Source organism: Uranotaenia lowii, chromosome 2 (genome assembly GCF_029784155.1).
Source record: "Uranotaenia lowii strain MFRU-FL chromosome 2, ASM2978415v1, whole genome shotgun sequence".
Lineage (NCBI taxonomy): Eukaryota > Metazoa > Arthropoda > Insecta > Diptera > Culicidae > Uranotaenia > Uranotaenia lowii.
Window position 1 is genome coordinate 200652480 of NC_073692.1, and position 25770 is coordinate 200678249.

Sequence of the window (25770 nt, forward strand, 5' to 3'; positions counted from 1 at the left end):
CGTCGATTATAGCTAGTCTGCCCAACATAGCATTTGGAGCATTCTTCGTCTCGTTCGGAAGCGCCTGTGCCTGGGATATGGTAGACCACATTGCCGATCGATGGATTAGTTCCTTGATATATATAATTCAAAACGTTGGATGAAGCACATATAAAAACTGTTCTAATTTACCGAAAAGCCAATACATAACCTATATCTACTTTTTCAAAATTCACCCAGATAGCAAATGTCTGAACACTTCACACTTATGGAACTTTTACATATAAAAGCCGTATAGTATGGTTAAATAAGCGTCTTTTTTAATATGCTTATTATGCCTCTACCTTATTCCTACATACATAAGAATAGATTTCCTTGATAATATTTTTTCGAGTAAACCCTATTTAATCGCCTTCACCCTTAGTAATGTGAAGAAACGATAGAAGCTATAGCATAGCTATAGTTCATCCGTCACCGACTCACATCGTCGCCGAGTGCCTTCAATTATAATGTCACCGGCTGAGGGAACAATCGATGCTGTTGCCGGTTGCTTCCATCACATCAGATACCGCATCAGATTGTTAACCAATCCCATTTTAAAATAGGTACGCGCGCCCTTCTCACGTCAATCGATTGACTGCCAGTTGATGCCAACGGTGGGTTAAAGGTTCTACAAGCATAGATGGTGAAACTTCTTTAAAGAGATATAGAATTTTTTTTGTTTAAAGAGCAACTGTATTTTGTATTGTTTATTTTGATGATTTGTTTCTGTTTAGAAAATATAATTTAAGTCAATTTTAAGTCCTGTCGCCACTTTTTGGAACCCATTATCCCCAAGAGCCAGCTAGATACATACCTTCGCCATCTGCCTCGAAGTGTATGCAAATGAGATCGCGACTATTTTTCGAAACAAGTCGAGGCTCTTATCCGATGTATGTTCTGGATACGTGTGCACTGTGTAGTGTGACATATTGTAAAATGTTGTTGGGTTCGCTCGAAATAGCTGAGCTCTCAACGGTTTGCCACCATGCTTAGTCGGGAGTGGTTTACTTTACAGAATCACAGAAATGTGCAGTGATATATATTATGTTGAAGAGTAATTGAAATTGTTGTTGTATTTGAGACTTATTTTATTCTGATGATTCAATTGCTTCTTTAATAATTATACCATACATATACTACGTAAACGCAATAAGTTGTAATGATTCTTATACTTTAATCCCACTGTTGGTTTGGAAATTTGTTGAAAATTTTGTTTGATGTCAATTTTTTGGAAGCCACAAAGATGATACTGTACACGTGCCATATCAATTCGGTGCGGATAAGCCTGATAGATTTTTGTCCCCAACTTACCCATTAAAGCTTGTTTTGCTGCACTGCACCACCGAAGAGTGCATATTTTAGGAGAAGTACACTAGATTTTATACATACCACGATCTCTTCCAGTAGAATGGTTGCTGCAGCTTTTGGTTCAGGGTAAGTGTAGAAGTTATCGGACTGAAACCTGTACATTGATTTACTTTGTTCATAGTTGAAAATCGTTCTGTAAATAACCGATCCATTCACCTTAAAACTCCATAGACGACAAATTTCGGTTTTTCTTTACCCTCCAGAAACCGAAACGGCAGCAAAAGCGCAAAATATATCGTACCATAGGGTGGCAGCTAAATTGGTCATGTCAAATTTCTAAAACCTACCATATACGTTTTGTTGATTCATCCACAAACTTTTGTTTTTTTTTACCCTTAAAAATCCCCCTAAGGGGGGAAATCGAAAAAATCGAAATTTTAATGTTGATGTCCAATGACTTAAAAATGTATAAATCGTCGCAGTCTGATGTTGGCTCTAAAATTTTTTTTTTTACAAAAATCGATGTCGAAATTTCAGAAATTACCAAAGCGAAATATTGAAATTTTAATTTTCACGCCAAATGACTTAGAAAAATGCATCAAACGTTGTAATCTTGAGTTATCTAAAAAAAAATTGGTCGAAAATTTGGGACGGGTTTTCTAGAAAACCGGCCGTTTTTCAGATTTTTTGGGCCAATCTATCAAATTTATATGTTCGGTTTTCGAAATTCGATCATGAAATTTTCCCTTACATCCATTGCCACCCTACCGTACATACATTTTGGTAGTAATGATGGAGGCTCGCCATGCGACATGGTTGGCTAAGTTGAACGTCATCATATCGGCTGCTGGCCGGCTGGTGGTGTGGCTTTCGAGATATCTGTTACTGTTTTTTTTTTAACAAAAATAAACCCTGCATCAATTGCATGTTTTGGTTTGATTCGAGATTTCGGACTGTAGATGGTAGTCGTCGTCGGTCGTTCCGTTTGGCGAATGTAGTATAGTTTTAGTAAGTCGGTCTCTAGGCGCGCAATGTTTTGATTTCAGGGAGCTTTTATCGTGGGATTACTAGAGATGTTCAAAAAAGAAACCGTGAGTTTGTTGATTTGTTTTTGGTTTTGTTTGGTTGTTTTTGTAAAACGTAAACGTACACTTTATAGGACATACAACGTGGCCACCCATTCAGGAAAAGCGGGAAATACGGGAAAAACATGGAATTTGAAATCCACCGGGAAAATGCGGGAAAAAAACCGAGAATTCTTTCGAAAAGTCGGGAATTTTTGACTCAGTGACAGTCTGTTCAATTACGTTTGTTCGAAATAGGTCGAAACTACAGATGTACCGAATATTCGGTCGGCCGAATACCGCCCAACAACCGTTTGGCCGAATATTCGGCTCACCAAATAGTTGAGCTATGTATTCGGCCTATTCGGCCTATTTCGTCAAATTTTTCAAACGATATGGATAATTTTTAAAATATTCAAAAGTAATACTGAAAAAGCTACTTAATCATCATAAACTTAAGGTTTCATTAAACCATGTATCCATGTATCTTACACTGTATTAAGCTTTACTTGATTATCGTTTATTCCAGATTTTTTTATATATCCAGGCTCACCCATAAATCCAATGCAGAATTCGAGATAAGTTAAATCTGTCTAGGATGCCCAGATATTGTTCAAAACTTTTCGGATTTTGCTCAGGTTATCAAATAAAAAACTTAAATATTCTCTTTGAAAATTTTAGATTTTGGGTAAAAAAATAATTTAAAAAAAAAATTCAAATGAACAAAATTTTTTGTTTAATCCTTAGATACGATTTTAACACTGCTGCTGAGATTCAACGAAAACTTTAAATTTCAAGTATTTTTTGCAATTTAATCTTGTGTGATAGATTTTGTTCAGATTTGCCTATTTTTTACAAATTTTTCAAAAAAGCATCCTGAATGTGTACCGTGAGGTATACTCAAAGGTAAAAGATCATCGTTCTATTATACAACTATTTGTAAGATATCTTGCTCAAAATCGACTTTCGTCTAATTCGATGTCAAATAAGCAATTTCTTGTTTTGTACCAGATTTCATAGGTACCGATTCTCTTTGGTGATAAACGTCCAAGAAGCGAAAAGTCATTTGTTGTCCTTTCAATTATTCAGAGAAACCCTTTCTTGAAAAAGATCTTGTAAAACATCATCTGGTTGTAAATAATCGACTCAAAAACACGAGGGGCATTAACATAAAAGAAATAGAAGGAAATTGAAGCAATCGTTTTTGTATTTTGTTTAGCAACTCGGCGGAATATTCGACCGAGTATTCGTCTGGCGATTAAATTTTTATTTGTTTAACATTTTCGACTCGACTGACATAGTTTCAAAAATAAAAAAAAAAACCTGCGTATCAATCTTATGATTTGTAATTTAATTGGTAAAAATAACTTAAAAACCATTTAAAGATCATTTACCATTAAAAAGAAGCTTAATCGATTTTCGTTTATATAGTTTCAAAAATGATTATTCGGAATTTTGTTTGGTTTTCTGTTTTCTAAAATCGGGAATTTCGTGAGACCATGTGGGAAAAAGTCGGGAAAAATGCGGGAAATCAAAAATTGATTTTGATTGGCCACCTGGACATGGACCTCAGTGGAACTTGATGTGCCCTCGAAGGGATCTTTTTCCTGAACTTACACTTTGTGCTTTTCGAGGTTATGATAGCGAGCATCTAACAAATGTCTAAATTATCTACCCACAGAATGGGTATTATGTATTTCATGAAAGAGACTTGATCTAATGACCATTGGCATAGCAGATTTGAAATCTAATCATTACGCCAAGGCCGCTGTCAAGCATCGATGAAAGTTTTTTGTGCAAATAATGAAGTCTACTACCAAACTGTGTACTCTTAATAAGGAATGCCAGAATTTTCTCCAAACGAATTTGGGTGGGAAATTTCCGGGAAATTTATTCTCAAACTCTGACAAAAACCGGACATTTAATTTCTAGTCTTCAATCTAAAAAATGGACCTGTGAAACCTGTGAAAAATCCAGGCCTTTTTTAACACGTTCGTCGCTATGGGACCCATATTCCAGTAACAGGTGTATTTCGATAAATCCTAGCAATTTGATATGCCTAACTTAGAAGGCAATTTGATGAATAATGTTTCTCCTTAAGATGACATTTGTTATACATATATTCTCTAACTTGTTTCTACACGTCAAGGTTATGTACACATATTTTTTATATTTTCAATCATAATGCTTCGAAGTTCCTCTATACACCAAGGTTTTTAAGCAGTATCGAAACCACCATTTACGTATAGGACTTGGAATATTTTCTCTTAGACAATGTGTGGCAACCCATAAATTGTTAGATAACAGCAAAAATCACCATTTCAAATATCTTCCAACTTCTTGCATTTGAATCGGAAATATCATGATAAAGTATACCTATAAATACAGGTGATTTAACGTTGACATTTTTGCACTGTTTATTTGAGTGCGAGCAGCTGTTTGTGATTGATTTGGTTAAAAAATGTTGTAAGAATTTTCATATTTCTGGGAAAAACAGCGATCTCCTAAACCTACTTTTAAAAAATGTTATAAATTTTTTTTGCATTATTTTTTGCTTCTCTCATTTTTTTTCTTACACTTAAATTGAAAGTCAGTAATAAAAACACCATTGATGAATGTCTTTTCATATCTAGGATATTATTTGTTTATATTTGATTAAAACACATCAACACTTTTCCGAAATAATTGGATTTAAATGAGTGTTGTTTTAAAATACGAAAGAGTTAGTATAAGTTGGACGTATGAGTAGTAAGTGCCGGGAATGAATTAATGTCTTGTTTTCCGCAACCCGCAGTATAAAGAGACAAATGGTCTGTTGGAAGACAATGTGCTTAGAGCAATTTTTCTCGTTGGTCCAAAAAAAAAATCCCTTTTTTATCCCTTTTTAGGGTTACAAAGAATCTACAAAAAGAAAAAGAAGTGGCCAATAGAACATGTTTTTTTCTCTCAAAAACAGACAAAAACAAAAAAAAATCTCCTTATACTTGAACGTTGGTGAGCATTAAATAAGATGTAATTTCACATAGTTCTACTAAGATAGATGATACGAGCCAAGTCAGAAAAGGTTATATGGATGTTATTGAAAGTAATCTTTGTGCTCCAGGTGCGTTTTGGATATCCATGGTGTGTTTATAGAAGATGTTAAAAATAAAATAAAAACAGAAACTCGAATTTCTCCAGAAATGGAAAATTTAGCCTTTTGTGAATCATTTTCAGGCAACATTAAAATATTTGGCCGATGAGTCCCCATACGTTTTGTTTCATTTTCTTGAAAATTTGTAGTCCATTTTAAAAAAAAATTATCTGTAAATTTATTCCAGTGTAATGGAATAGTAATTTTTTTTCTTAAACATTTTTATTTTTATTTTTGCTCAAAAAATGGCAATGTTACATGAGTTTATATGTGTGTATCTTGGTAAACATAATTCTGGTTGAATGAAATTTCAAGATACATGAATAACAACAGTCCAAAAACTTTTTATGGTTTTCCAAAGAAATATTAAAAATCTTTTCTTTTAAACGTTTTCTTTTAAAGAATTTCAAAATATTTGTAGGCACTGATGTGTATAAATTTGCCTTTTAGAAAAAAAATTTATTGATATTTTCGAATTAATGATCAACAAAAAGATGAAAAAAGATTTTTTTCAGGAGAAATTTCAATTTCATCATCGGTTTTATCGGGAGGGGAGATGGGTTGAATAATCCAATTGGATGAAAATCCATGAAAAAAAACAACAGTTTTAGACCAGATTTATGCATTTAAAATTTTTAGTTTTTATGGATTTCTATGGTTCATTCAAACCAATGATTTCTAGAGGTTTTAACATAATGGGTATACAATTGTAGAAGTAATGATTGTTTTACTGTAACATTAATGCTTCATTCATGTTCTTTCAAATAATGAAGAAGAACTTCAGTGTACAGTAGAATAACTAAAATAAGTAAGAGATGAACAAAATATGATGAATATTACGCGCTGCAGACAAGCTTGTTATCGATAATTTGTATTTCACTTTTGCTAACAATACTGTCGATATATGTAAATTTGAGATTCACAAAAGTATAGAAATGCATTTTCTGGAAAAATTTCAAATTTATCACAGTTTTAGGCTAGGTTCATCCATTGAAAAGATTATTTCCTAAGAACTATAAAATTTAATTTGAAACAAAAAATTCAAGAGGTTATTATAAAAATATTGTGTGTTGGAAACTGTAGAAGCTTAGATTATTTAACTTAAACTGTATTGCTAGCTCTTTGAATAAAATGGAAGAATCACAGTGTACAGCAGGGGTACTAAAATTAAGCTAGAAAATAATAAAAATAAAACGTTTAATGTAACTGCAGGCTTATAATGATCATTGTATCAAAGGAAAATAACATCTAAAATTTAAGATAGATTGAACTGCTGTTGCTTTTTGCATTGAGTCTGAAGTGTGAATGGGATTTAAAGACATTTTATTCAAGAGAAGTATGAAAACTGACTTCTCATCAAAAATTGTTTTTAACGGATAGTTTATTTTTAAATGCTCATTACATTTTTTTTACAAAACTTAAATTAAAGCAAACGTTTCTACTCTAGATCGCATCGCGATAAGCGTTATCACGAAAAAATTAAAGCGGTTCCTAGTATTTCCTGATTCTCGATATCATTGATGTTTTTTTTAAATAAAATTCCATCCAGTGTTACCACAATCAGAAAATTTAAAGGCAAAAAATTCAAATGGATTCATATATGGATCCATATGATTCTAGATAAGATCGACAAAAGAAGAAATTGATATTTGTTCCAGCCTAATTTGACCCTCTCAGACTGCTGACAGGGTTTGCCAACCGAGTTTAAAATTTAGGATTAGAAATATTTTTTAGGCGATTTTCTTTGTTTCAATAGCTCTGTAACAAGTTTGAAATACTTTTGAAAATTTTTCAAAGTTCTTGATGAGATTGTTGTGTTACCAGTTCAATATAAATATATTGAAAGTAAAACTAAGGAATAGGCACCTCAGAAATTATAAGACACTTGAAAAATATAGGAAAATTTTCAAAAAAAATTGTAAGGGGGGTCACCGACCAAATATTTCAATTTTTGGTGAAAATAAACCAGGAAAAGCTCTACTTTTTGCCCATACAAAAATTAGTCTACGAAACACACCGTGTATCATCAATCGATTCCTATTCAGCAATGAGGTCCCGTTTGGTGTTTGAAAAACGGTGGGTTAAAAGTATTACATCTCAAGCCTAAGAAATCCTAAGATATACTTGAAACGGAAATCTTAATGTTGCTGCTATATCCTAATCCTGGCATCCAAAACACGTACTTCTACTAAGCCCACTAAAAGGGAGACAAAATTGCACATGGCAGCATAGCTGTTTGTTGCAGTATATAACGTATCAAGGAAAACAAGACATCAATTTACTCCCGCGATCAAGTGTATTTCAAACCCAAATCCAACTGCAACATTACTCAGCAACCATTTTTATCTTATGAACATCTACACTCACAAGATATAAAATTCTATGCCTGATCGGCATTAACAAGCTTTCTAATAACTGGCATTGTCCTCCCTGCGCAACCGCATTGCATATGTCTGAAAGAAACCAAATAAAGATATTCCATATCCTATCACAAGGCAACCCAAGTAACAATTTTAGCTTTATTATGGTCAGCAAAATATCGTTTGGACTATCGCATTAATCTTCATAAAAAGCTAAAGCGCATTCTATAACATCACCTGGACTCTAATAAAGCCAAAATCAGGCTATTTGGCCCAACCCTAGAAACGTCATCAAGACATATCATTGTTGGTCATCAATGTTGGTCACCAAAGCTTTTAAAAAGCTATTATAAAACATGTTAGAAATTTTTGTTTTTTTTCGGTTTTGTCAGTTCTCGGAGTTTTTTTTTTATTTTTTCCAGCATGTTGATGAATGATGATTGCATTATTGAGATATGATCTGGTAAAATTAATAGCCAAATACCAAGGTTTTAACCATATTATGAGCCTCTTTTTTACTGCCAGTCAAGATTTTAGGTAAAATGTGTATGAAATAGTATCTTAAAATAAATGCGCCTCTTAAAATCTGATGGTTAACCATGATGGAATTGATGGAAAAAGGCCTGAAAAAATATTTTCCAATGCTTGCATTGTGAATCCATCAACATGGCGTCATTTTGTGCCCTTCGATTTTGCAACCAACATGGCGTGAGTCAATTCATAGTTTTATTATGGTTTAATGATGACCCCAAAAAAAGCTACGATTTGACGTTTCTATCGCAAGCCAACCAATTACACGCTAAGGTTGAGTTCCTCATTTCTGAGTTGTTAATCATAAGTACAGTAAATGAGGACAGACTTTTTGAATGAAAAGGGAGTGGTTTTGAATGACCCGTGTAATAAATCATGAGTTGAAGTCAAATTTCGTTGTCTGACGCCATCTTGAAATCCAAGATGGCGGCTTCCGCTGAACATTAAAATGGTTTAAATGACTTGAAATCGCATGAAACCCCAACAAAATGGGTATCGGGTGAAAGGGCTAAACGAGTAGAAGTTGAATTTCGCTATCAGACGCCATTAATGCTTAATGCTGACAAAAAGTCGCATTAAACCACCACTATACGGGTATTGAATGAAAAGGCTAAGCTAGAAGATGTCGATTTTTTACTTTCCGACGCCATCTTGGAATCCAAGATGGCAGCTTCCACTGAATTTAAAATGCTGTTAATCAATGAAAATCACTTGAACACATCTTTTTTTCACGTAATACTACATTAAAACTACTATTTTAAGACAATTTAGATCATTTTAAGTCAATTTTATTATTTTTTTATTATTTTTCTAATGCATTTAGAACTTTTCTTGTTTTGTTTATAGTTTTTGATTTGTTTGCCATTTATGTAATTCTATTATTCCTATCATGCTATTATGTCTAAATTGTATTGCTCTTATTCTAGCGAAAACTATTAGGTTATGTTGTTTCTGTTAACCGTCTGATTTAGGCACATGTGCCAAATTCGATGTTGCCAAAATCGAATGTTGCCAAAAACGAACGGGGTCTGTATTGTGGTGGTTTTTGTGGGATTTTCAGTCACTTACAGATTTTCAAAGAAACGCGAAAAGAGATATTTGACATCTATCATTTCGCCTTAGCACCCAATACAATATATTTGAGAGTTTCATGCTATTTTCATTCATTTACAGTATTTTTAAGTTCAGCTGAAGCCACCATCTTGGATTTCAAGATAGCGTCAGAATGCACAAATAAACTTTTTATAGCTTACCCCAATTGACAAACACGCATATTTTGGAGGTTTCATGCGATATTCAATGATTTAGAGCATTTTTAAAGTTTATAGAAAGCTGCCATCTTGGATTTCAAGATGGCGTAAGATAGCAATATTCGACTTCTACTCGTTAAGCTCTTTTACTCACTACCAATTTGGGTTTCATGTCATTTTAAGTCATTCACTACATTTTAAAGTTTAGCGGAAGCCGCCATCTTGGATTTCAAGATGGCGTCAGATAGCGAAATTCAACTTCTACCGGTTGATTTCTTTCAACTTATACCCCTATAATATAGGTTTTATGCGATTTTCAGTCATTTACAGTATTTTCAAGTTGAGTGGTAGCCGCCATCTTGGATTTATGATGGCGACGGGCAACGAAATTTGACTTCTACTCTTTTATTACTTTCACCTAATAACCATATTGTGAAGGTTTCACGATATTTCCAGTAATTTACAGCTTTGAAAATAAAATCGGAAGCCGCCATCTTGAACTAATGATGGCTACTATTTGGGCCCTTTCACTCAATACTCATATTGTGAAGATATTCATACCACTTTCGGTGAATTCAAGTTTTCAAATATGTATTTTTTTAATTTTAACTCGAAACCAACACGCATAACTTACCAAAAATGTGTAAAAATGGGAGTTCCAATTCAAATATGTGCTATCTAATCTGAGCGTGCCCTGTTTTGACATCTTGATCGAGAACTGTCACTAAGTTTTATGGCGGTTTAATAATCATGCACTGAGTGCTATTATAGAACATGCAAAAGAAAGCTTGGAGCAAACTTCTAAGTTTGTGTTTTATTATAGTTTAAAAAGAGCATTCATAACTCTTTCAAAATAACTAAAACAGTGTGTTTAATAAAAGTTTTATTAGCGTTTTCAAAACCATCTGAAAACATATGGTCGAAAAAAAATTATAACCATTCTGCATGACCATAATAAAACCGCCATAAAACGAGCTGCACAAAGAAATGCCATAATTAAACCATAATAAAACTTCCTAATGCTAGTTGGCTTAATCTGTGTTACTTGGGAAAGCAGGATGGAAACAGCCTGCAAGGATATTGTCGAATAATGTACCGAGCGTCGTATGTGTACGTTAACCTGGATTAGAAAAAAAAATCATTCTTTGTTTCCAACCGACGGCCAAAAACCACCAGCCAAGATGAGCTGTGCGTGTCTATGTAAACCGGCCGGAAACAACTAACAGTTTCTAATTTCCCATTCACACACCATTCACATTCCATTCTCATCCCTTTCCCATCAAAGGCAATAGTGGATGAAAAAAATACACCGGCCAAACGGCAGACGGCCAAAGCAGTACGTTTTTTGGTAATCAGCGGTGGCACAAAGACTATGATAATAAACTTTCCTTCGCTAACCGAGTCATGCCAGACTATTGAGTCAAGCTTGCCCTCACTGGTTTGTTCACATTTTAACGAATTGGTTAATCGTTTTGATTTTCTACTCAGAGACAGTGTCAAGGCACTTGTGAATGAAAAAAGCATCAATAAAAAATTAGTAAATCATTGGTACCATGGAGATCTTCGACAATTGAAAACCAAACGAGATAACTTATACAAACAGTTTCATAGTCAGAAATGTGAGAGGCGTTGGCTCAAATATAAAATGGTTCGAAACGAATATTCACAAAAAATTAAGGAAGCTAAAAATATTTCAGTTCAAAATGAACTTGAAAGAAACAAGAATAATGGTAAATTTCTATGGAAATCTATAAAACGTTTGGCCAATCCAAATGGTGTCAAAGTTGAGTCAGTTTGTTTGATGGTGCTGAATATACAAATGAATCGGATATTGCTGAAAAGTTTAACAACTATTTCATTGATAGTGTCATGGAAATCCATGATAGCATTGCCGCTGGTTCGAATGTCGGATTAAGTCAGATAAATTATAATTGTGGAAGTTTAAGCTCTTTGGAAAATCTTCCTTTTCAAGAGTTTTGGGGAATTTTGAATAACATGAAACCCACAGCGGGCATTGATAACGTTTCATTGAAAGTTTTCAAAGATTCGCTAACAGTGTTAGCTAGCCAGTTGATCGAAATTATAAACACGAGTCTGCAATCAGGTATCATGCCAGATACATGGAAGTTTTCGACTATTATCCCTGTGCAAAAACAGATGAATACGCGAGAAGCATTATTATACCGACCGGTAAACATGTTAGAGTTGCAAGAAAAAGTGCTAGAATTAGCGGTGAAACGACAATTGGTAGCTTTTATTGAGTCAGGAGATATTTTGATCGACGAACAGTCTGGATTCAGGAAGAAACATACGACGGAGACTGCAGTAAATTTGTTGTTACGTTACTGGAAAGGTAACATTGAAAAAGGCAACTACACAGTCGCTGTATTCCTTGATTTAAAAAAAATTGGGATAAAAGGCACAGCCTTAAAGTGGTTTCAAAGTTATATAGGTAAAAGGATGCAAAGGACTAAGTTTGGTTCTGCCTACTCGCAGTACAGAGAGAATAAATTGGGAGTTCCTCAAGGCAGTGTCTTGGGACCAATTTTGTTTATTCTATACATCAACGACTTGAAAATGTGTTTGCGAGGCGGTCACCTTAAATTGTTTGCAGATGATTCAGTGTCCTATTGGACTGGTGATAACTTGGACCTTGTGATGCAAAAAGCAAAAGCTGATTTAGAAAACATTACTGAGTTTTTGAAACAAAGAAAATTGTATCTGAATCTCGACAAAACCAACTGGATGATAATTGGAAATCGCAAAATTGTTGATCGACCAAGCTTACTGATTGATGGATATATAATTGAAAGAGTGTGCCAGACAAAATATCTTGGAATTCAAGTCGATGAAAAGCTAAACTTTATTGATCATATAGACTACACTATCAAGAAAATAGCAATTAAATATAGTGTTCTTTGCCGAATAAACAGATTTTTGACTTTCTGGTCAAAAATTATTTATGTGAAGTCAGTTATAATGCCGCATTTTGATTAGGGTAAATGATCTTGAGTGGAACTAATAGGCTCAATTCGACGCAACTCGGAACAGTTGATCAAGCCGTATGGCTTTGGATTATATCCTAACAAAATTTTTTTCAGTTCAGCGGATAGATCTGGGTTTCTGCTTTCTAATGATGATTTTTAGAATATTTTAAAGTAAATCCTAATAACTTTAGAGCTGTTTTACTGAAGTAAGAATTCTGATCTTGAGCGGAACTACGCCGATCTTGAGCGGAACTAAAATATGATCTTGAGCAGAACCATTTTCTTCTGTCAGCATCTTTAATAGCTCTTATTCCTAATACTTGTGTAACTGTGAAAACTTCAATTCAATTCCATCTTTGAAGATTTTGAAGTTCAAAAATTAATGTTTTTACGCGAAAAAAGAAACTTAGCATTCCAAAGCTGTTCTCAAAATATCCGTTCAAATTTATTTCTTGCTTTAAAAAAGTCAAATTTTCACTTTGATGCACTGTATCCTATTTTGAAAGAATCGATTCTCTAAACTCAAATTTAAGTTTTTTTTAATCTCAAAAATTAAATTCGTTAGAACATATGATTGATTTTTTGAATGTACGTGTTTAGGATAATACTGCCTCGAACAACTTTTGAAGGTAACGACAAAGTTAGTAATACAAAAGAAGATGCCTTTAATTACAGATTTTTCAAAAGAAACTGTACATTGCTCGAAATCAATGTTTTTGAGAAAAAACTCTAAGGTTTTTTAATCCTTTTTCCCTTAATTCCTTTAATTTTATTGAAAATTCATGATAAATTGGGTCATTTTTATATTTTAGTTGGGAAAAAATCAGTTTACGTTGAAAATATATTCATACTTTTTCTTTTATATTTTAATTTGGAAAAATCAGTTTACTTTGAAAATCTTTTCATACTTTTCTAATTCAAAGTAAGAAACCTTAATTTTATATTGACCAAAAAAATTATAATTATGGAAATCCATTCAAAACTAAAAAATTCTGTGAAATCTGTAAATATTTCAAAAAATCGTATTCTTCGACACAGATGCTGTGATAAAAGTTTCCTCAAAATTTTGTAAAATAACAAATTTTACTGTGATTTCGGCAACCTTGCTGTAAGAAACTTATTCATAGAATAAAGTTCATAATAAATTCCAGTTTCTTATGAATCACGTTAACATTTATTTATATTAAGAATTTATGGAAACATTAATTATTTATCTCAATTGATAAAACAATTATTTCTCAAACCGATTTCCTGTTTGAGCTCAAGTGTAAAGTCAAACACAAGGGATTCGGATAAGTTTACAACACCAGGCCACCAATTGAATCGTGGATTATTATAAAATAGCTAATGTGCTTTGCTACACTTTGTAAAACTAAAAGAATGTGAGTAAAAAACAATTTGAATTTTTGTTTATTAATTATTCAATTGAAATGTAAACATCTAAAACAATCTCTTTAACCCTTATCCGCATTAGATTTCATTACCCTAATCAGCACTAGGAGTGTCATTTTGACACTCCAAGCTAAAATCGTCATAACTCTCTTTATATCTAACCGATTACAATGAAACTTATATCACTAGAAAGCTTGTAATGTCAGTAAAATATGTTTAGAACATTATATATAGCTAAAGCTTCTAGTTTTCTCGTTATTCAGCATGAAAAAAAAAATTCCGAAAAAACATGCCTCAGGAAAACTGCTGTAATTCATATGTTACACGTCCAAAAAAATATTTGCCTTATAAATATGAAAGCTAAAGTTAATGTCTACATCATGGAGCAAAGAAATATTTTTTTAATTTTTTTTTAATGAAATGGTCACAAAAAGTTAAAAAAAATGGTCTGAAAAACCTACTTTTCATTCAATTGCTAGTAAATACTGTTTGAGCGATGGTAGAGTGTTTTAAAAAATATGACTATAAACTTTATTGAAATTCTAACATTTTGCTGTCTTTAGATTCTCGATGCAACAAAAATTGAATTTACTGGAATTTTTCAAAGTTGGCTACTTTGCGCGATTTATTCACTAATTGAAATTTCATCTGTTTTTGTGGTCCTCCGTCAGGTTGTACCCGGATTTGCAGTGCTTTTACTTTGTTTGGACCAATCAAAAGTATATTCATTGGAAAGCACATCTTATCTACATTCTAGTGAGGTGCAAAAATTCACGCTGTAAGATTTCACAAAAATATGAAAATTATAAACGTAAAATCATTCCTGAATTTCTAGAACTACAAGCAGCGGTCCAGCAAAACGTGTTTGATTGCTCTCCGAGTAGGTACGGTGGGTGGTTATTCGGGCAGAGAGCGAAGCCGACAGACCAAGAAATGCACGACACGCATCGTTATTTCGTCTGTCGGCTTCGCTCTCGGTCCGAATAATCACCCACCGTACCTACTCGGAGAGCAATCAAACACGTTTTGCTGGACCGCTGCTTGTAGTTTTAGAAATTCAGGAATGATTTTACGTTTATAATTTTCATATTTTTGTGAAATCTCACAGCGTAAATTGTTGCACCTCACTAGAATGTAGATTAAATTCCCTTTTCAATGGATATAGTTTTAATTGCTTCAAACGGCGAGAAAGCACTGAAAATCCGGGAACAACCAGACGGAAGACCACAAAAACAGATGAAATTTCAATTAGTGAATAAATCGCGCAAAGTAGCCAACTTTGAAAAATTCCAGTAAATTGTTGTTGCATCGAAAATCTAAAGACAGCAAAATGTTAGAATTTCAACAAAGTTTATAGTCATATTTTTTAAAACACTCTACCATCGCTCAAACAGTATTTACTAGCAGTTGAATGAAAAGTAGGTTTTTCAGACCACTTTTTTGAACTTTTTGTGACCATTTCATTAAAAAAAATTTAAAAAAATATTTCTTTGTTTCATGATGTAGACATTAACTTCAGCTTTCATATGCATAAAGCAAATATTTTTTTGGACGTGTAACATATGAACTACAGCAGTTTTCGTGAGGCATGTTTTTTCGGATTTTTTTTCTTCCATGCTGAATAACGAGAAAACTAGAATCTTTAGCTTTTTTTTTTTTATTTATTTATCAGATTCTAGGCTTCAGCCTTTGATCCTAACTAGTTACAACACATCTATGATAAAAACATCTTAAGACTATTTTTTATTTGTTCTCTGGACATAGTCAGTTTGATTACATCAGCATGTGCGTTGTAAAGCGCCATCATTCTATAGATTCGTTCATTACGAGCGTAATTCTGTATTCGATTTGGAAGCTGAAACGGTCTCACGTTGCGCAAACTGCTACGTCCTTCATTTGGAGAAATTTGTGATACTAAATATGGCGAAAAGTACTTTCCACTGATCAAGTCCTTTAAAAACAGCGCATCTGTTGATTTCCTCCGAGTTTCGAGTGATTCCAGTCCAACTAACATACACAATGATCTGTATTCCGGCATTTCTTCTTGCCATCCAAGATTCCTTAAGGCGTATTTCAGAAATCTTTTTTGAACCCTTTCAATCCTGTTTTTATGAACGTTATAATACGGCTGCCACACTATACTGGCGTATTCAATAGTGGTTCGGATAAGCCCAACATAAATAGAGACAATAGTGTAAGGATTGTCCAGCTCGTTACAAATCCTGCTTACCATTCCGTACATAGAGTTTGCTTTGGCTACGACTTGTTCAACATGTTTTGAGAAACTGAGTTCTTCATCCAACTCGACTCCCAGATCTTTCACGGAGGATATTCTAGCTATGGCACAGCTGTTCTCGAAACGATATTCGTGCACAATATTACTCGCTTTCCGGGAAAAGGTTATCACATTACACTTTGAGGCATTGATTTTCAATCCGAAACTGCTGCAACACTCTGAAAATCTATGAAACGCATTTTGTAGGGTCAAACAATCCTTTGGGTGTCGCACAGGGAGGAACAGTTTTAGATCATCTGCGTATATCAACACAAACACGTCATGCAGCACTCCGGGAAACTCGTTCATAACAGTGACGAAAAGAAGGGGTCCCAAGTGACTCCCTTGTGGTACGCCGCTGTTGACCGAGAATACCCTGGATCTCGCATTCCCTATCTTCACAAACTGGACTCTTTCTTTCAGGTACGAACGAATCCACTGAAGACAAATTCCGGTGATCCCATTTTTACACAGTACTGACAGGAGAGCATTTATGTTAATCACGTCAAATGCCTTTGACATGTCGGTATATATAGCGTCGACTTGAAAACCCTGCATCATCCATTGTGAAGTTCGAGAGACGAATTCTGCCAAGTTCGTAACCGTTGATCGCTTTTTCAAAAAGCCATGCTGAAAGTCCGACATTTTTCCTTCTAACCAGGGATACATTTGGTCGTAAATTATGCTCTCGAACAGTTTGGGTATGGCAGACAGAATTGCTATCCCACGATAATTTTCAGCAGGCAGTTTTGAACCATTTTTATGGATTGGCACAATGTGGGAGACTTTCCAAAATTTCGGAAACTGACCTCTACGAATTGAAGTTGAGAAGAGCATTAACAACGGCTCCACCAAGGCGTTAACGCATTTTTTAAGAAAGGAATTAGGAATTCCATCAGGTCCACTCCCTTTAGATTCATCAAGCAGCAAAATTTTTCGTCGAACATCCGTGATCGATATTCTCAGCTCAGGAATGACTTCTGTCGCGGTTTGGAATTCTAGCTCTGGAACTGTATCGTTTACGCTGTAAATGCGGCGGAAATATTCGGCAAATAATTCCGAAGCCTCATCGAGGGTTTTCGCGTCTTTGTGGTTATAAGATATATTTTTCGGGACTAACTTTGTCTTACGTTTGGAGTTGACATACTTCCAAAAACGTTTCGGTTCTGATTGAATACCTCTTTGAAGTTCATTCAAATAGGTGATACGTTGGGCTCTATGCAAAGTATTGAAAGCATTGGCCGCAATTCGGTAAGCAGTTTTATCCAGCTGAGTTTTACTTTTACGATACTTTTTATATTTCTTCCTTTTATCTTTGAGAAGGCATATTGTTTCGGCGTTAAACCATTCAGGATATTTAGTTCGATTCGGCCTTTCTATAAATGTTCTACAATGTTCTAGCAATATGCCGTAAACAACATTATAGAAAGACAAAACGTTGAAATCAACAGCGTTTTCGACTGAGCGATAATTTTCAGAAAGGTTATCGAAAACACCAAAATTGCTTAAAAAGTCAAAAATGCTTTGAGCGCGCGGTCTGGCGGTATCAACGTTAAAATTGTCGTTCGGTATAAATACGTTATTCCATTCAATCCTCAGCAGTGATTGAGACATATATAATGTTCTAAACATATTTTACTGACATTACAAGGTTTCTTTTGATATAAGTTTTATATGAAGTTCATAACAATTCAAACGACTTAAATGGATTTTACTTTTGGAGTGTCAAAATGACACTCTAAGTCGGAAAAGGGAGTTTTTTTGTCTAGGCTTCCAGGGTTCGTCCATAAATAAAGTAAAGATGCAAAATTAAAGAACTTTTGAATTCATTTAGGGTCCCCGAAGAAATTTTTGTTTTTTGATGCTTCTGAAAAAAGTTACAAGCATTCAAACTTGAAATAGTGTCAAAATGACACTCTAATGCGGATGAGGGTTAAAAGAAAGTTACTTCATAAAGTACGAACAGTAATGGCAATGAAGATTGATTTTATTCTGAAATAATGACTTAACTATATTGGTTTAATTAGTTCTCGAATTATGCCAAAAACTATGAATGAAAGTCTTTCTCCTCCTTCTCGTCGTCCCTCTAAAAGTAAGTTCCAAAAACACATTTCTTGATCCCCAAAAAATTCAACTTTTTGTGTGTCTAGTTTGGTACGCTGTGACACCAATTAATTAGTTTTTGTTCTATTTGAACTTAATTTTACATTTTTTCTTTTCCTAAAGCTGATAGAATAAGAAATATACAAAGCTGCTGCATACATTCAGGGGTAAAAACTACGTGTGAGACATTAGGCATAAGGCAGCGCACCTAGCGGTTTATTTTGGAAGCAAGTAGTTCCGCTCAAGATCAAAGATGGTTCCACTCAAGATCATATTTTACTTTTAAAAACTACGCTATTAATTGATATTCTGATGGAAAACTTGTTCCAAAAACCCGAATAATGCTTTTTTATGAGTTTTTCTACCATTTTCATCATTGAGAATCAGTTTACAACGGTCAAGAATGACATAAATTGACGTTCAAATTCAGCGTAGATTGATGAAAATTGCAGCATCTTCTAATAACATTATTTCAGCTAATAAATTTTAGCAAAAATGTCAATGCTTGTATGAAAAGATCTTGAAAAAGTGTTTTTTCAACAATTTGGTAAGATTCATTAACAATCATCGCCTAGAACTTAGAAAAAGTAAATGGTTCCGCTCTAGATCAGATTTTGACTAGTTCCGCTCAAGATCATTTACCCTACTGTTTCACAATTTTACTTCACGCTTCAGACTCGCAAATCAAACGATTACAGAGGATCCAGAACAAAATAATGAGAATTGTAATACGTTGTAATCGCTACACTCCTAGTGCTGTTATGCTGGACATGCCACAATGGCCATCAGTCAAGCAAAGGATTACCTACAATAGCTTGATGTTTGTGCATGAAATCAAAAAAGGAAAGTTACCGTCATACTCAACTGAGGATTTGCAGTACAGGAATGCCATACATAGCCATAATACAAGAAGAGCACGAGATTTTAGATTACCAACTGCGAGGAAAGAAATGACAAAAAGATCTATTTTCTACAATGGCTTAAAAATTAACAACAGCTTACCACAATGCATCAAGGACTGCACAAACATAGTCAGCTTTAAGAAAATGAAGCTTTAAGAACATTTAAAATATGTACGAATTATAAAAATGTGTTGGAAATGTCATGTGATATCAGACAGAGAATCTGTACAGTGATCGACATACGCGGGAGTTGAAAGACAACCAAGATGTACAGAAAAGACATAAATATGTTAACACAATTATCCAAAGGATAACCTGTCCCTCCCAGTCCTAAAGAGGCGTATGGTGTGGAGGAAGGACCCAAATGGGCCTGTGGGACCATCACAAAAAAAAAAAATAGAACGATTTATTGAAATAAAACATCATTAAAACAGTAATTAACAATCCGTTTTTTAATTTTTTTTATTTACAGGTGAGTGTCGTTATAACAACTGATGATTTCAACATAATTCCAAACAATCCGAGTAAGTGTCAATTACTATTCATAATTTCACATCAATGTTAAGTATCAACCGAATAACTAAAGTCTCAATTCGCATTTTTCTGTAGCCTGTCGTAAAAGGCACTCGGAACCATTGATGTGTTCACAATAGTGTTATATAATTTACATAAGCTTCTTTGAACTTCAATTTTAAAGTAATTATAATTAAATAAAAACAGTTAATTTTAAACCATAAACTTCAGTTAGTTTCCTTTAACACGAAATCAAAATTATGTCTAAAACTTGTTAAGTCTTCTGTTAAGAGGTGCGTGAACTTGCCAAGTTTAGCACCACTTAGGTACAACTTGACCATTCCTATGTTAAAGATTCACGTGTCTCAAAAGCTCCGGCTCGCTGTTTTGTTGCGAAGGTGTTAAACATAGTGTGTTCGCATGATACCCACCTTCTCTATCAACAAACAACAACGGCAGCAGCGACGATGGCGACTGTCGACTGAATATCAGTAGTTGTCGTAGTACCTATCGGTTGCCGAAAGCTCTACCTACAACAACGACAGCTATTTATTTAGTTAGTTGCTGCTTCGATTCGGTGCTTTATGCGCAGCTCAACAAGTCTGGAAAAGCACTCCTCGGCTTCGAGTCCGACTCTGGTGTGTCTTACCACCACAGCTTTGGGGTCTGGTGGCACACGTGCGCCAGAAAGAGTGAGCGAGAGATTCCGCTCCAATAATACCTAACTTGTTTCGGTAAGGCATAGGCTTGGCACCGAACCGAAAACAATTTTCAACCTACCAGCAAGCCGAGCTATAGGCAAACGCCGTTCGGTGTGGATTTTGTAAAATTGATGAACACAAATTCGTATGGGGTATGAATGTGCTGTGTAGAGGCGTATGTTTTTTTCTCTACTTGGATCGCGCTGTTTCGGCGAGCTGGGGGAGTTTGCGACCGACCGAATCGGTTCGAATTCAGTTTCGAGTCGTACTTTGAGCCGATCGGCGGGAGAGCCCACGTGCGCGAAGCAATACGCGCAATCGTGTTTTTTTTCAAGTTGTGGTTTTTCGGTTGCGGGTGACAACGACGATCGTGAACCCGAACTGAATGTGAGGGGTGTGTGCGCATTTTAATTGAGTTGATTAGTATTCTTCGTTCGAGTCTCTTGAGTCGCATCCCGTTCGGGTGACATTAGTCCACGGGAGCACAAAGGTTCGTCGCTTGAAATCGTCCGGGGAAGTCACTTTAAGCTATGACGAGCTGATGTCTGTGCTGCTATTGTAACCGTTGTCAGATCCGGCGATTCAAAGATTTCTATTCGGATCCAGTGAGAGTTCATCTGTAGGTGATTTACGTGCATGTGTTGATCATATCTTAACGATTGTGTGATGTATTGCTCCGGCGAAGAAAGTCTTCCGTGGAAAGTGCGCTGTGTGTGAAGAAGATACAGAAAAATCCGCGGGCCGTATGTTTCAGAAAATACCGTAAACGATTCCAGCGCAACAACTACTACCCGACAACGTGTGATAATTGTGGGAAGATTTATACCGAACAGTGAATCTAGCGGATTTGAACCAGCGCCAGCGTCTAGAAACAAGAAGAAGATTACAGAAGAGGAAAAAAAAACGCTCCGGTTTGTGTCTATAGGCAAATCAGCAATAAACTTTCTTCGCCAGCGCCAGAAGAAGTTACATTTCCACCGAAAGAGCCCTTCTAGAAGACGTCAATGAGTAGTAGCAAACCAAAAAAAACAGCTTTATTCATTGTTCTGTGCTTCAGTACACTTGCATTGAAGCGGGGGAAGTTTGAAAACAATAAACCGCTTTCTGCTTACCAACTTGCTTCCACCCACCCACTACTAAGTATTACCAACCAAGAGTGATAGTTCCGAAAGTTTTCGAGAAGAAGATGTTGCTTTCTGCTAGCTATAACTAAAACCACTGTCCCGATGACGAGTGGCTCCTCTAACTAATGGATTTAGTTGCGAATGAAGAGAACCACCGCCGGAGCAAGAGCGACGAAAGGCCTCGGATTTACTAGAAACTGGGGGTTTTATTTTCCAGCAAACCACTCACAGCAGATGGACCTAGATCTGGGTGGAGTGAGTTAATTACTGTGCTATAATACTGCGGAGAGCCGAAGAACGCTTAGAAAACAGAAACAAATCATAAGCTCGTAAAGAAAAAAAAAAATCATCCATCATGGTTGGTGGTGTTTAAGTTTTGATGGAAAATCGGTCAGGTTTTCCGGTGTCCCAAAACAAGCATTTTTCATCAATACTGTGTCATACGTTGTTGTTGTTGTTGCAAAAAAAAACCTGAACATAGTAATACAGCAGAATTAAAGTATTCGAAATCAACGTACCATAAATGAATTAACAAGCTCTTAAGGCTCTATCAGTAAAAGCTTTTATCAACAACACCAAAGCTTGAGCTATAGACAGTATACTTTATTAAATATAGCGGTTCTGTATAGGTATTGACAAAAAAATTCTAAATGTGCAAAACAAAACGCTGTCCTAAACTTTAAAAACAATTATGACTATTTGGAGGTTAAACCTTCAGCTCTTAGTGTTTCAGTAATAGAAAATCTGATTTCTGATTATTTTAAATAGTGTCTTGTTTCAATAAATTCGTGAAATTAAAAAGGAATTATTTGGAATTCAATTAAAAAACTAGGATTATTTATTCAGAATTTGGAACTGTAACAATAACGCAATTTAGAGATGATTTTTAAGGCTGAACCCTTAATCCGAATTTACTCTGACTGCGAATTTGCTGATCTTTTTATTTTTACTTTAAGTTATGGTAATCAAAACTTTTTCGCTCTCGTAAAATTCTTTTCTCAGAAAATATGTTTCTAACGCAAAAACAGATACATACGTGGGTCGAAATTTTTCAACTTTTCATTACTTCTTTTTCACCAAGCCAGTTATAAGTTCTTAGACTTCAATTCAATCGTGTAAATTGTACAATTTAAAATAAGTACATACTTACATATATACCATCATTCCAAACTGAAAGGTTATGAGAAACATTTCAATTCAAATCCACTTCAATTGAAATGCACCAATATAAGAGCTTCTTTACTTATCAAAGATAGGAATATTAAAAGTAACAAATATAAATTACGGTGATTAATCTCTTCATATAATTCTAACTTTGGCTTAAAACAAAATTAAAAACTTGGCATCATGGCATAGGTGGTAGTCCACTTTATGTGTTAAAAGAGCTCTAAAAATCTGAAAAAAAACATCAAATACAAATATGAAAATCGTTAGGCAATATTGATCGTTTTTGCATTTGTATCCCACAGGCTCTGAGGGCCTCAAACTGTTTTAAGTAGTTTGGAATGATTTTTTTTTATTTATTTCATTATTAATTTATCGATTCATGAACATTTCTGATATAAGTTTCTACAATTTTTCATTCCGTACCCTGGGTTCCCATGGGTCACGGCGGCGGTGTGCATGCTTGTGATAATGATGGTTTACTATCATTGTCCTGAGAGGGTCGTTGCACACATCTTGTCAAGCATGGATCATAATATGACTCAAATTAGAAGGCGTGCTGGACACCTTTATTTAAATTAAATTAGCGGTAGGCTCAATGGTGTCCCAAATTTTCATGATCCATGCTGATAAGATGAATGGGAGTTGAAACACTTGCCCTCCCTTCCGTTGAACAATGGGAAAATTTTGTAGTGAAAATATCACATTTTACCGACATAAAGTGATACTTTTCAATAGGGCATAATCTGTTTGGTAAGGTAAAGCTTAGTTCTTTTAGAAATGGGACAGTTACGAATGCGTGTATCTCAAAAACCTTTCGTTTGATCTAAATACTTTCTATGAAGGAAATGAAGGTAATTTTATGATAATTCATGAAAAAAAATGGAAAAAAAATATTTATTGTTTTTTGTAAGAATAAATTCTACTTTATTCTTGGTACCTGCCTTCGGCCAGCGCACACTTTTTTCAGTCATGATAATGATCAGTTTTTCAAACTTATTCTTCGTCTAATCTGTATTTTAGGTGGCTACATCCTCCTCCTTCAATTTCTGATACTTTTCGGACCAATACTTCTCTTTTAACAGAAACTGAGGCCAATTTAGTGGATACAGCTGTTTCGAAATTAACAAATTTGATTATTTTTGAGCCACTTTTTGAGCGTTTCTAATGGAATTTCTGCTGGCAAAATCTGGCAATAACGAAGTAAAACCATGAGGAGATTGAACTTAACGTATAATCGGTTAGTATAGATCGTAGGTTGCGAAGGGTTCATAAAAATTACTCTTTTTAGGCTTTTGAAAACAGTGAAAACCATAGTTTTCGTTTTGAAAATTGTTGTTTTTTTCCACAGGAGCAGAATTTTTGCAAATCATCATATTTTATACAAAATAACCAGCAAATACATACTTTAATATACTCGGGACCTTGCCACGAGCAGACATGGTATAGGATTCAAACGCTGGAATTTGTTTAAAATATGGTATTTCATAAGTTTTGTCGTTCATCAGAAATCATCTGTCCCATAGCCTCGGAACTGGATATACAGCTTACGAGCTGTGGATCTAGCAAAAACTTGTTGTTTGAGGTTAGGTTTAAATGACTTATTAAGAGGCAACACTTCCAGCTTATCGGAGGAAATTTTTTTTTGGAAATTTCAGTGGTCTACCCTAAGTTTTCGCTTATTGAAAATTAAAAATGCTGGTATGAGACTTGACTTCCCTGATGACCCTTAGCCGAAGTTGCCGATCATATGCTTCACTCAATGGTTGGTTTGAACTTTGAGGACATTTTTGACAGTATTTGCATACTTTTCCACCACTCACACACAGTAATTCTTCGAATAATCAACGGTTTTGTCAGCTATCAATTTGATAATGATGGATTTTGAATGAAACTGTGCAAATTATTTTTTTCCTTTTTCTCTTGTATCGGTAATATCTCAAAAACGCGTAAATTTTAAAATTTGAAAAAAATAGGTCGGATAGTATTTTTTACAGGCAACAAAATGCTGCCAAAATTTTGAATGTCAGATTACTAGTAAACGAGCTATTAGCAAAAGAAAGTGTCCCATTTCTAAAAGAACTAAGCTTTAGTTAGCTAGTTTAGTTTCATAGAATTAGGATGTTTCAAGTATTGTTAGGTTAGGTATAGGTAATGGTATTCGCCTCCCCAATGCTCTAGAAAGTGTGCATTTGCGGTTTATGAATTTCGTTGGCTTATTCTTAAATCAAGCATTTTACAAGAACTAGAGGCTCATTGGACGGGAATGCTGTTTTGACAAATATGATATTTCAGTTTGTAATACACTTTCGACATTTGTTTTTATTTATTTATTTACTTTTGGTAGATCTATACATTTTTCGGTTAGGATTGAAATTCATAAATCGAAGTTTAAAATAGAAAATATGATTTCGATAAGCAAGTATGAGTAGATAGTTCAGATCATTTATTTCGGGCATTTAAAAACAGGCACACGGTTTATTTGAATTGAACCCCTATCGTGTAGATTGAGTATTAAAGTTTGTTTGAGAAGTTGACCACAATTAGTGATAAGGTTTTAGTGTTTTAAAGAACAGCACTGTTATTTTCCTGTTCCGTTGATAAGTTGATGATATTAACAAATCTATTGCTATTGAAGCTTATAGTTCATTGTTGATGAGTTTAAAAGAAACCTTTTATAGATTCTGTTTTTATGATATCCTAATTGAGTTATCGAATAACCGTGTAGTCGCGTAGAATCAATCACTTGAATATATTTTTTACTTAGCAAATCTATGATTATTTCTAAATCAAACTAGGAAGAATCCAAATTTATGGAAACGAGTAAGGTAGATGACAGGTAGGGAAAATTCAACTACGGTAAGATAGTGAACCCTTCTGACAATGATATCGAGGCGTTAGCATATGATATCATATTATTTGATACCATACTGCTATTGCTC

General features: G+C 34.6%; 1 protein-coding gene across 9 annotated transcripts in view; it reads left to right on the plus strand.

Annotated features, from left to right (window-relative positions):
• The window catches only part of LOC129744239 (serine/threonine-protein kinase 26), a 332751-nt gene that overhangs the window by 121705 nt on the left and 185276 nt on the right, over positions 1 to 25770 (plus strand). For 6 of the 9 annotated variants that reach the window (XM_055736659.1, XM_055736657.1, XM_055736658.1 and 3 more), the window contains one exon: positions 19799 to 21159. The exons of the other annotated variants lie outside the window; for them this stretch is intronic. The gene's annotated coding sequence lies outside the window, so the exon portion shown is untranslated. The remainder of the gene's footprint in view (positions 1 to 19798; positions 21160 to 25770) is intronic. 9 annotated transcript variants of the gene reach the window in all.